The following is a 12,121-nucleotide window of genomic DNA, read 5'->3' on the forward strand; positions in this document are numbered from 1 at the left end:
TCCAAGTCACGTAGGGAATTGCAACCACACCACTTGAATCAATGCCAGACTTTGTAAACTAAAGCGCAAGAGTTCAACCATTCGTAGGGGTGATGATTAACAGTAATGTGTTAAAGTCATTGAAAATTAAAAAATAAAAGTCATTCACAATTTATAATTTGTTATTATTAGTTTAAAATGGTCAGTTTTGTATTTTTTGAGATGTTTATTCATTTATTCATGAAATAGCATTTTATCCAGAAAAAAACGGAATATGGTCAGCTCTGAAACGGAAAATAACGGAATTCAAAATATTTAAAACGGAATTTGCAATTTTCTGAAACGGAAAATCATCACCCCTACATTCGACTATCTTCTATCACTCAATAAAACCACTCAAACATAAATTAGGGTATTCGTTAAACGCCCTGAAAACCACTAAACAGTACTCGCACATTTTATAGTTCAGTCGTGTAGCCTATATCTCAGCGATGAGCCAGCCTGACTTTTCGGGCAGACGGGTAAAGTGAAAAAAAAAATTATTTCATCTACTTGGCAAAATAAAGTGCCCGAAATCTAATAAAACACTAATTTTACGGGCTGGAATAGCAGGAAAACGCCTTTGCTGCTGTCAAATATTCCAAAATTTTCTTGGGGGGGGGGGGGGGGGTCCATACAAGGTCAGTTCCGCATTTTCGCCTCTTGAAGAAAATCGGCGCCGTCGTCTGTAAACCCGAAATTTTTTCGGGCATTTCTATTTTTGCTTCCCTTACTGTTATCGAGCCCTAATATAACACTAATTTTACTTTTCTTTTAATTGAATACCACGAATTTGTGCTGAGTTGACTATGGATTAAAATATGTTGCCTGGAGCCACTCTACTTTGTGCGACATTTTTCGGGGATCGATTATTATTTGTGAATGCAGTTGCAGCAGTCTGATTGGATGGTTGGAATTCAGAGTGGGATTTCGGTTAAAAAATCATTGGATACTTTTGGAGTTTACACGGGCATATGGTTTGATTTTATTTCAATAATTCGTCTGTGCGTAGGGATCTTTAGTAATGGGAGGAAACCGGAGGACCTGGAGAAAACCCACGAGGTTGGAGGAATGCGTATTGCCATCTTCATTAGTCTCCCCCCCCCACTGCTAAAGACCCCCACGCGCAAGCGAATTATTGAAATAAAAATTGAACCATGTGTTAGTCCCGAAATGACCTAATTTGTGTCGAGTGTACGTTAAACCCCATCTCTCTCTCTCTCTCTCTCTCTCTCTCTCTCTCTCTCAGTAGATATGTCAAAGAATCGCAAATTGAAAATCAACAAAACACAAAACAGAAAAAAGGGGGCAGGTGAATAATAAGTTATTGTAGAGGTAAAAACAAATTGACCCTATGTGGCATCTAACTTCCCATAACAAATAAACAACACCATCTTTAAATCTAAAATCATTCAATAAACAAAACAAACAAAAAAAAAAAACATTAGCCGATCAATATGTGTCATTCAAGATGAAATAAACACGACCGTATGACCTCGTAATACCCTAACAGTAAATAATCACTAATTTCATTCATCCACCTGTATATAACACCTGTATATATACATATAGACTATAAATATAGGTACATATCACACACAACTTCATCAGTTTTATACAGTTATCATCCCTAGCTGTTTCTATTCTCTACCTCTGTCAGGTAAGGTTGCGATTTAAAACAATTTCATGTATTGTTGTCTTTTAAAATTTCTCATAATTTTGTGTTTGAAGGCAATTACGTATAATTTTGTCTTTAGAAACAATTTCCTATAATATATCAAACGACGTTTCGACAATATTAAACTTAGGTTATCTGTCTATACAGTTAGCTCCGCTTCAGAACAGACACTAAGCTAGTTGACCGACATTTTAAGTTCTAAATCGATGATTTTAGTCGAAAACACTAAGTATACTTCAAGAATTTTGTTAAGTATTTATTCTGATTCCCTTTACTTTGTATGATTGATTTGAAACGGAGTAGAACCGCATTACAAAACAGTATACTAATTATTGGATATCGCGGCCTTTTAGTGCAGATACAGGGACGGATCCAGGAATTTTTGCAGGAGGGGGTTTGCCCGGTTCCTGAGAAAATGTATCCTCCTACCCCCCCCCCCCCCCGCTCGGCTTGAAATTTTTTGAGAAATACATTGTCTCTATCGTCATTTTGGCGTATATACATACACATTGATCTTTTTAAACAGAGAAATCCAACATCCTGTTTGACGTCAATTTTTATTATGAATTAATACGATGACAATGTGATTCAATTTTATTGATGCAAAGCATTAATTGTGATATCACATATGTCTATATATATCATTATCTCGCGCTTTGAGTGCCCATCCTGCCCTGCCGCATCATCTGACGATAAAGGATAAAGCACAATTATGACACTTCTCTCATAAAAAAGGTTGGTTTATAAAAGATTTTATGTAGCAGAGCAGGGGGTGGGGGGTGGACCAGATAACTTTTATATTACAGGTTAAAGTTGTAGACTAGTATTACCAGATAACTTTTATATTACAGGTTATAATTAAAGGTTTAGACTTGTTTTACCTGATAACTTTTATATACAGGTTAAAGTTGCAGGAGATAAACATGGCATCTAGTAGAAATCTGATGACTTTATTCCTGGTTACAGTAACTGTTATTTTAGCCATTAAAGGTAAGGTTAGGTATATTTACAGATAATCACGTGATATGGAATCTGATAAGACCATGCATTTTTGCAGAGAACTGGGATAATCCCGTGGTCTTGAATCTCATTTGAAAACAAGCAGGATTGATATGTTTAGACTGTATTCGCCACAATTAAAAGAAAAAGTACGGCTTAAGTCAACTATTAGACTTTTTAACTAAGCACATATTCACCAAACGAAATCCCCAAATGTAAAACCCTTGCTTCATTTGTTTTTAGCTGACGATTTCTATGAAAACAACCAAGGTAGAAATGGTTTCAGAAATGATTTTGATGATGGTAATGGTGGACGACGTTTTAATGGAGGATTTGGATTCAACCAAGGATTTAATGGCCGGTTTGGATCACCCTTCAACCAAGGCTCGCGTAGATTTGGTAACCCAGGTTTAAACAGCGGATTTGGATTTCCTACCCAAGGATTTGGTTTTCCCAACCAAGGATTTGGATTTCCCACCCGAGGATTTGGAATTCCCACCCAAGGATTTGGATTTCCTAACCAAGGATTTGGATTTCCCAATCAAGGCATTAACCCCAGATTCCGAAACAACAATCAATTTTTTGATTAATCTTTAGACGAAAAGTATTCAAATTAAAACAACATAAATGTTTATCACTGAACCAAGTTTCCTGGCAGGGCGAACGCTTTTCCGAAATCCTATTACTTTTATATAAACAATATACATGGATTCGTAGGCCTATGTATTACAGTGTTATTACAGATTAATGGATATGCCTTCCTAATATATAAGTGAACAATGCGACTACTTTCAACAAATATCTCAATGTCAAGCTGGTGATCAGTCAAGAAAGATGTTTATCTCTTTCCATAAATTTGATTAGTTCAGGCAGGAGGACAAAACACCTGAGTGACTATCTTGTACGATACAAATATTGAGATTGACTTGTGATGAACAGAACCATGGATGTTGGATTTTATAATTGTTATAAAAATATAATGTGATATATATAAATATAAGTAATAAATCATTGAATATATTTCCGTGTCATTTCTGATTTGAGACATAAGATTGATGAGCTGCAATGGAATGAGGTTTAACGTCGAGTCAACAAAATACGAATACAATGCAAGGGAGGGGGATTTTGTCCGGAATTAGAACAGCCAAGGTTCTTTTACAAGCCTGGAAATGCGTACACAGGTGTTTCTCGTTTTTACGTCCCATCCCAACAACTAAGACAGCTTTACGTGTGAGAGTCGCAGACACTATCCCTGCCAAGTGTGATAGATGATGATTATAACTACTTCATCAAATTTAGAAACGCTCATGGTGGCTCCGGGTGATGGTTGGGGGTCTGCCCCTAAATATTTTTTTTTAAATTTGACCACCGGAAATGCTTTTTCTAGTGCCCCCTGGGGAACAATTATTCAACCTAAACTTTTATGGAATCAGACAGTAACCACTAGTTTTAAAGCAAATAGAAGCCTTATATTTTAAAAGTGGATGACTCGGACAATAGGCAGCCTGATGTACACGTTCTATAAACTGTCACAACGTTTACAGTCGATTTTACAATCGCGAATAATTACTTCTGCAAGGCTGGAAGCCGTGGTGGCTCAATGGGTATGAAGATAAAAATCAGTAGGTATGAAGTAAAAACACGTGAATACATGGAAGATAAAAGCCAGAAAGACAACCCTTATTTCAGTTGCACGTGACTCACTTCAATAAGCCAATTCGTCAAGACACGGTTATTCATCACCCGATTTAAAAAAAAAAAACCCAAAAAACAAGAAGAAAAGAAAAGCCTTTTGTTTAAGTATTGAAAACAAAATAATAAAATCAAAATTAATATATGTAAAATAATAACACAACAGTAAGAAGAACACAGATTGTTGTAAGGGTTATCATTCTTGTTTCACTCAACTAATTGCAAATTTATGACAACTTACCACAAAATAATATTAAAATTAATAATTACAAGACATATGTGTATCATATAAACATAAATATAACAAAGTGCAGTTTAATAAAGGTTGTTTTGGGTAATTAAAGCTATTTTGGTTGTTTTGGTTAAATTTATAATCACAACCTTAAAACCCATCGGGGCAAATTCCACTTTGTTTCATGATTTTAGAGAATAGTTTAAAACTAATGGAGTTTCCTATAAGTGCCTATATTCATAAGAGTTCAAATTCCAGAATTAAAAAAAAAAAAAAAAAAATTAGAAACTTTTACTATGGGTCAGTTTATATTTATTTTCCTCCCTAATATAGTTAATGTTATGCAGTGTAACCCTAAAAGTTCAGGTCCCCGAAAGGTGTTGTACATTGGGGATATCAACTAGTTTACAGAGCTAAAAACCAGCGGCTGCAAGGCAGGATACGCCCACATTTTCGAGAGATGGATAGAAAACAAGCTAAAATGAAAGTGATTTTTCCTACAATCAAGGGCCATAATTCAGGAAATTACAATTCGATATGCGCAAATATCGACAGGAACCAAGATCTTTGAGTTATAAACTTACATTTCAAGTTTCAACAAAATCGGATAAAAATTGTGATCTCTATAGGATCCACAACCTTGATATACCATATTTTTACGCAATTTGAGAACGAGGGCGGCCATTTTGTCTGTCAGTTTTGGGCCGATTTTCACGAAATTCCAAATCAGTCGTCCTTAGGGTGTAACGGTGATATAATAATGCGTTTTTTTTAAATCGGATAAAAATTATGACCTCTATAGGGTCCACAAGCTAAAAACACGATTTTTCGTAAAATCAGGGGCCATTATTCAGTAAGTTACAGTCCAATATGCGCGAATATCGAAAGGAACCAAGATCTTTGGGATATAAACTTATATTTCATGTTTCAACGAAATCGGATAAAAATTGTAACCTCTATAGGGTCCACAACCTTGATATACCATATTTTTATGCTATTTGAGAACGAAGGGCGGCCATTTTATCTGTCAGTTATTGCCGATTTTCACGAAATTTGAACTCAGTCGTCCTTAGGGTGTAACGGTGATATAATATTATGATTTTTTAAATCGAATAAAAATTATGACCTCTATAGGGTCCACAAGCTAAAAACGTGATTTTTCGTACAATCAGGGGCCATAATTCAGGAAGTTACAGTCCGATATGCGCGAATATCGAAAGGAACCGAGATCTTTGTGTTATAAACTTACATTTTAAGTGTCAACAAAATCGGATAAAAATTGTGACCTCTACAGTGTTCACAAGCCAAAAACATGATTTTTCGTACAATCAGGGGCCATAATCCATGAAGTTACGGTCCGATAGATGCCAATATCGAAAGGAACCAAGATCTTAGGGTGATAAACCTATATTTCAAGTTTCATTGAAATCGGATAAAGATTGTGACCTGTAGACTGTTCACAAACAATTGTGGACGGACGGACGGACGGACAGGGGCGACGACAATATACGTCCACATGAAAATGTGGGCGTATAAAAACTACTGTCGAAGCCATGTTGAAAAATAAAATAAATGTTTTCGTCCGGTACGTATAAATTACTTAATCCATTGCACAATTAAATATTCCATATCCCACGTGTAAAAACATGTTTTTGCAGCACTGACAGTGTCTATATTTTGTGCCAATATCGCGAACAGATCAAAAAAACATTCTAAATTTGAAAATTCAAAAGCTTTGACCACAGAAGTATTATAGAAACTATGCACAATCTGTATAAAAGAGGCCCATTTGTACGTATGGCATTATATTGTACAAATAGGATAAAATTAGCCAAAACATAATTTAGCAAGAATATTGCAAACGATCTTACTAGAAAGTATAAGATGGAAACAACGTATCTAGGACAGTAGACTGTGTCCTGGATGCTATAAAATCATCTGTTGATTCAGGAAAGATCACAGTGTTGGTCCTTTTGGATTTATCAGCAGCTTTCGTTTTGTTTCCTAATATATATTGGCCAAGGGTTTTACAACAAGATTTCAAACTAAGCCCCATCTCTGATACTGGGTACTACCTTGCTAGAGCGGTTGTGCGTGGCAAGGAGTAGGGTCGCCTGTCCAACGCGGTCAGTTTTCTCCGGGTCCTCCGGTTTCCTCCCACTGCTCAAGACCCCTACACGCAAGCGAATTATTGAGATTAAATTGAGCCAGATGTTAGTCAAGAAATGACCTAGTTTGTGTCGAGTGGACGTTAAAGCCCCTTGCTTCAGTGGTTAATCTTACGTACTGTTACTCCAATTTGTCAATTTATATTAAAATTTAAAATTGAACGAATCCTATTATACTGGCTACTACTTTGTTAGAATGGTTAGTCGTACACACAATTACTCTCATTTGTCAATTTATATTAAAAGACTTCGTAATATTTTATTTCGAACAGTGTTATCAAGACAGGGTTCATTTAGAATACATAATAGTTCTGACCCATACATTGTTTTCCTTGGAAATATATGAAATATTTCAATATCTTCCCAACAATATGTTGATGCTGCTTTAGTTTCATGGAACATTTCAATTTCAACATAATATGTCACTTCAGTATTCTATCCAAATATTTACAGCCAATGGACTCCAGGACTCGGAGCCAGCGGAGGCAGTATTTGAGATGTTCTTCTTACTTCCGCCAGTAGGATTGTTCAAGTCTCCGGCTGGATTACACGTGGCACAACTAGACCCAAACCACCAGCCAGCACCATGACTAGCTGAACAGTTCTGATCATTGTCCCTGTCAACCGTTACAAACTGGTAGTTTAACAGTTCCGTCATGCAATCTGCTAAACTCGACGTCATCGAGTCGTAAATCCAATTTGAAAGCATGTATCCCGTGGAGGAGTTTCCTATTTTAAAATCAGAACCCTTCATAATGTACGATTGACCGGCTGATTTCACAAACTCCATGTAAAATTTAACAACATTGGATTGAGTTAGAAGATAAATATTTTCCAACCCAAGCCAATACTCGAAATTGCTGAACTTAAAGCCATTTTGATATTCGTCCCAGGTTCGGTTGAATTTGAATTCTGGCAGAAAATGCCGCATAAGGATGGTCCATCCTGGTGATATCATGGTACATGCAACCGTAAATGGTTGTTGGGCACCAGGGGGGAACACGGTATACAAGTTCAGTTCTGGATCGGTGTATTGCTCTCTGTAACCCTCACTACAATCTGAAACAGAAATAGGCAACTCGTCTAACGCAAACTAATTATTGAATTAGATAGGACTGAGAACATCGATCAAATTCTATTTCAATGAAAGGTCTTGCGTGGGACAAAATCAAACTTATGTCAAAGCTAAGTGTAGTCAGTGGAGATCAACTTACTTGCAGAGCACGATTTACCTATCTGGGGTGGCAAGCTGTATAATCTATTTGGCACTGTCATAGGCCTTTCCGACAAACACTGAAGTCTTAAACATCCGTCATCATCCTCGGGTTCGCTCTATAGTGTTTAAAACACACTCACCTTCCTCTAGTTGTTCATATAAGTGGGATAGCCAAGGATTGGGGTAGGGTAGGGTTGGATTGGAGTAGGGGTGGATTGGAGTAGGGGCTTTATAAGTGGAGTAGCCTAAGGTCTCTATCTAAATCCGAACACTGAATTGAGATCATCGGAACGCAACTGACTGTTACAGGCCAAGTCAACATCCTCTTCGTCTAAATCCGACACTTGGAGCCGCGGTGGTTCAGTGAGTAAGACGTTGGCTCGTTAACCGGAAGGTCCCTGTTCGATCCCGGTGGCGACTGAGAAAGTTCATCTGGATTTTCAACCGTGGTGCAAGGACAGGGCCTGACAAGAAACAATGTATAGTCGTTCGGATGGGACGACAAACCGTGTACACATAGACGTGCAAGTAAAAGGACCCTTGACAGTCGGAACTCGAAAAGAGTAGACCATATCGCCGCTGCCCGGGCACAGTTGCCCTCATAGCACACTGTATGGCGTATGCCCGTCTTCATTAGTCCAGTCGGGACAGAACAGTAGGACGTTAAACCCAATTGCATTTCATTTCATTTCATTTCCTTTTCTTACCCGTCATTAATCTTTCACATCGTGTTCCCAGAAATCCATCTACACAGACACAACTGCCATCTGCGTACTGTCCACCATGTAAACATACCTAAAACGAAATGTTAAAATTGCAAAGAGTAACTCCTCCGTTCTATATCACCAGAGTTCACAAATGGCTGAAACTGAGATATTGGAATATATTGCTGGGACAACCAACCTAAATTCCAGCCCCAAATAACCCTACTTTGATATCAATTTGATTAAAATACAGATTTATATTTCGTTTTGTTTTTATACTGTCGATGGCTTACACTACATGAAGATCTGATCGGTTGTAGTGGAAAGTCGCGTCAGAGGTCACACGACGTCAGAAATTTGATTAACCAATCAGCGTTGATGTTTCTAGCGTGTTACCAACAGTTCCGTGCACCTCACGCCCAAAACTCGCGGTAATATACGGTTCATTGGCTAATCCCTCACATCATCCAGAACGCGGGTTATATAACAACTCTTCCAGATCCTATTGTAGTAAAGACATGCAATGATGCTGGCTTCACTCAAAATCAAAAAGAAAATAGAGGTGTTCTCCGAATGCAATTTACCTCATTAATAACAATACGTAGCCCTTTTGGTATCGAAAATGTCTGGAAAATATTTGAAGTTTCAATTTTAACATATAATCAAATTGTATTTCTGTTAATCACGAACTATTACAAACAGTGATATCTTAAGCAATGACTTTAAGGGCGTAACGGTAAATAAAATAACAAATGACAGCAATTCGGTTTAAGAACGTATGTTTGTATTTATCAATTTGTCTCTCATCAACTCTTCAATAATTATGTGTGTATGATAACTAAATACAACAGAGAGAGAGAGAGAGAGAGAGAGAGAGAGCAATAACAATGTCACACTACTCTGTCTTGCATCATTAACAGAAGGGGATACCAGTCGGTCCTACAGGAGCATTTGGACAAGAGAAATAAGGCTGAAAAATGCCGAAGAGCTTTATGTACTTAGACCGGTATCGCCCCCCCTCCCCTCAAGCGACCCGTACTTTGCGAGTCACACCATACTTACACATTCGGGTTCTACAGGAGCATTTGGACAAGGGAATTAAGGCTTTATGTACTGAGACCGGCATCGCCCCCCCCCCCCTTTCCCCCAAGCGTCCCGTACTTTGCGAGCCACACCACACTTACACATTGGCGTGCACATTACAGCTGGATTTCGAAATAAGAATAAGTCATAGTGCCGCTGTCTGGTCAAGTCTTTCTTCATAGCACAACCCAAGGCGTTTGTCCATCTTCAATAGTCCAGTCGGGGCAGAACATTAGAAATTTAAAAAACATTTTATTTGATTTAAAGTTAACATAAGAACTTACCGGAGCAGTTTGAATCTTTTCCATGTACGCGCCATCAGCTACTGTTTCACCATTGCTACAAATCTCCGACATAACTCCTTCATTCAACCGACAAGTTATCGAGGTTTTTATATACGTAAGAGAAAAACAGTTTTTGCTCCAAGAACATCGTATGGAACAGTCAACCAGACTTCGCGCTTGATGAATTTCGTAGGCTTCGTATAAATGGAGCACCGAATTCGGACAATATTTTGGTCTGAAAAACATCTCAATGTTTGCATGGACGGGTACGAACAGGAATAAAACCGTGAAGCAGATACACAAATTCATCCTTCCCGTCCTGCTTGACGTGTCTGGTCGGAGGTTGCTGTCACAGATCTTGGTTAACATATGCTTCAACTTTTATGATTCACGATCATTTTAAACCTTTCCAGATAAAATCACCAAGCGTTGATCTCAGTGCTATTCTTCCATTTGAACGTAAGGAAAACCGTCATCAGCATACCTGCAAAAGAAGACTATTGTTTATTCGATAACGTTTGTTGTTTTTTTTTTTGCATGGAATGACGCATACCTTCAGAACGAAAAGGTCTCTAGAATCTTAGGACACAAAAACCAGATTCTCGTAAAAGTAAATATTATCATTCCAAATAATCACCATGTGCTTTATGTACATATATCGATATCATGGAATAACAATTAAAGATTTAAAGGAACTAAATCCTTTTTCTTTGGCACCTAGACATTGACACAAATGGGTACCAACGTATATAATAATGTAATACGAATGTATATAAACGTTTCTGTTTTTATTGTAATTTCTAAAAGGTAATGTTCGGCGAAATACGCGATTAGTCCATATCGGATGGCAGTTTTTGGCCTCCGGTTATTCCAGTCTACACCAGTAGTGTTCTCCTGTGAGGTACGTTTAGCCCCGTTCATCGAGTCGCTTCATTACAAATGGCGCCCGAGAGCATTGTGCCAATTTTAAAATTTCCATTATGTCTTAAATATTGAATAACAGAAGCCGAACCTTTCACAGTAAGATAACATCACAATGTTGATTTAAATTGACCAATAAGTTGTGTTTTCAATGTCGAAGACTGTGGATGATATTGAGTTAAAGACTATTCACCTTTAATAGAATTTCTCTTTAGTTTATAGTCACTCGATAATCTAATGAGAGAATATTAGAATAAAAAAAGTTGTTTTTATGTCGTGACAATAGGAAGTTGACGAGGTCAGAGAAAATTGAAATTTGCAATGAAAACAGCTCTTAATTTAACTTTGCAGTTTTGTATTCGATAGAGGGGGGTGGGGGTCAAAACTCCAAGCACCGGTAAGTGGGGAGTGGGGCTCCTTCTGCACTAACCGGGAAAATGAACACGAGCATACGCCCTTGAAGTGTGTAATGAGGGCAATTTGAATCGTTTCCTGGTCTACGACCTACACAGGCAGGGGGGAACTAAGCTGGGAAATCCCGAGTTACATTCTCGTCGACACGGAGATCGAACTCTGAACAACCTGGGCCCTGTTTCTCGAAATCTTAACTAAAGTTAAAATCGAAATTTTAGTAGATACTTCAATTTTGATTGGCTTAACAAAAATCAGTCTAGTATTATCCAATCAAGTTACTAAAATTTGGATTTTATCTTAGTTAAAATTTCGTGAAACAGGACCCTGGTTAATGTGTCAGCACCATTGATGGAATCACGACATTTCAGTCCCGCGACCTTCGGACTCGAAACATTGACGTTAAAGACTCAGTTTGACAACGGTTCAGCCTTAATTGACGACTTTTCGGACTCGGTCTGGCGACGTTTCCGTCTCGGTTTCGGACTCGATCAAAGAAAATGAAATGAAATGGGATTTAACGTCCTACTGTTCTGCTCCGAACTGGGCTAATGAAGACGGACATACGCCATACAGCTGTCTATTCGTTCGGATGGGACGAAAAATCGAGGTCCCATGTATACATTAGCGTGCACGTAAAAGATCGCTTGGCAGTTGGAATTCGATATAAGAGTAGGCCATAGTGCGCTACCCGAGCAAAAATTCCCTCATAGCA

Source organism: Patella vulgata, chromosome 4, assembly GCF_932274485.2.
Source record: "Patella vulgata chromosome 4, xgPatVulg1.2, whole genome shotgun sequence".
Taxonomy (NCBI): Eukaryota; Metazoa; Mollusca; class Gastropoda; family Patellidae; genus Patella; species Patella vulgata.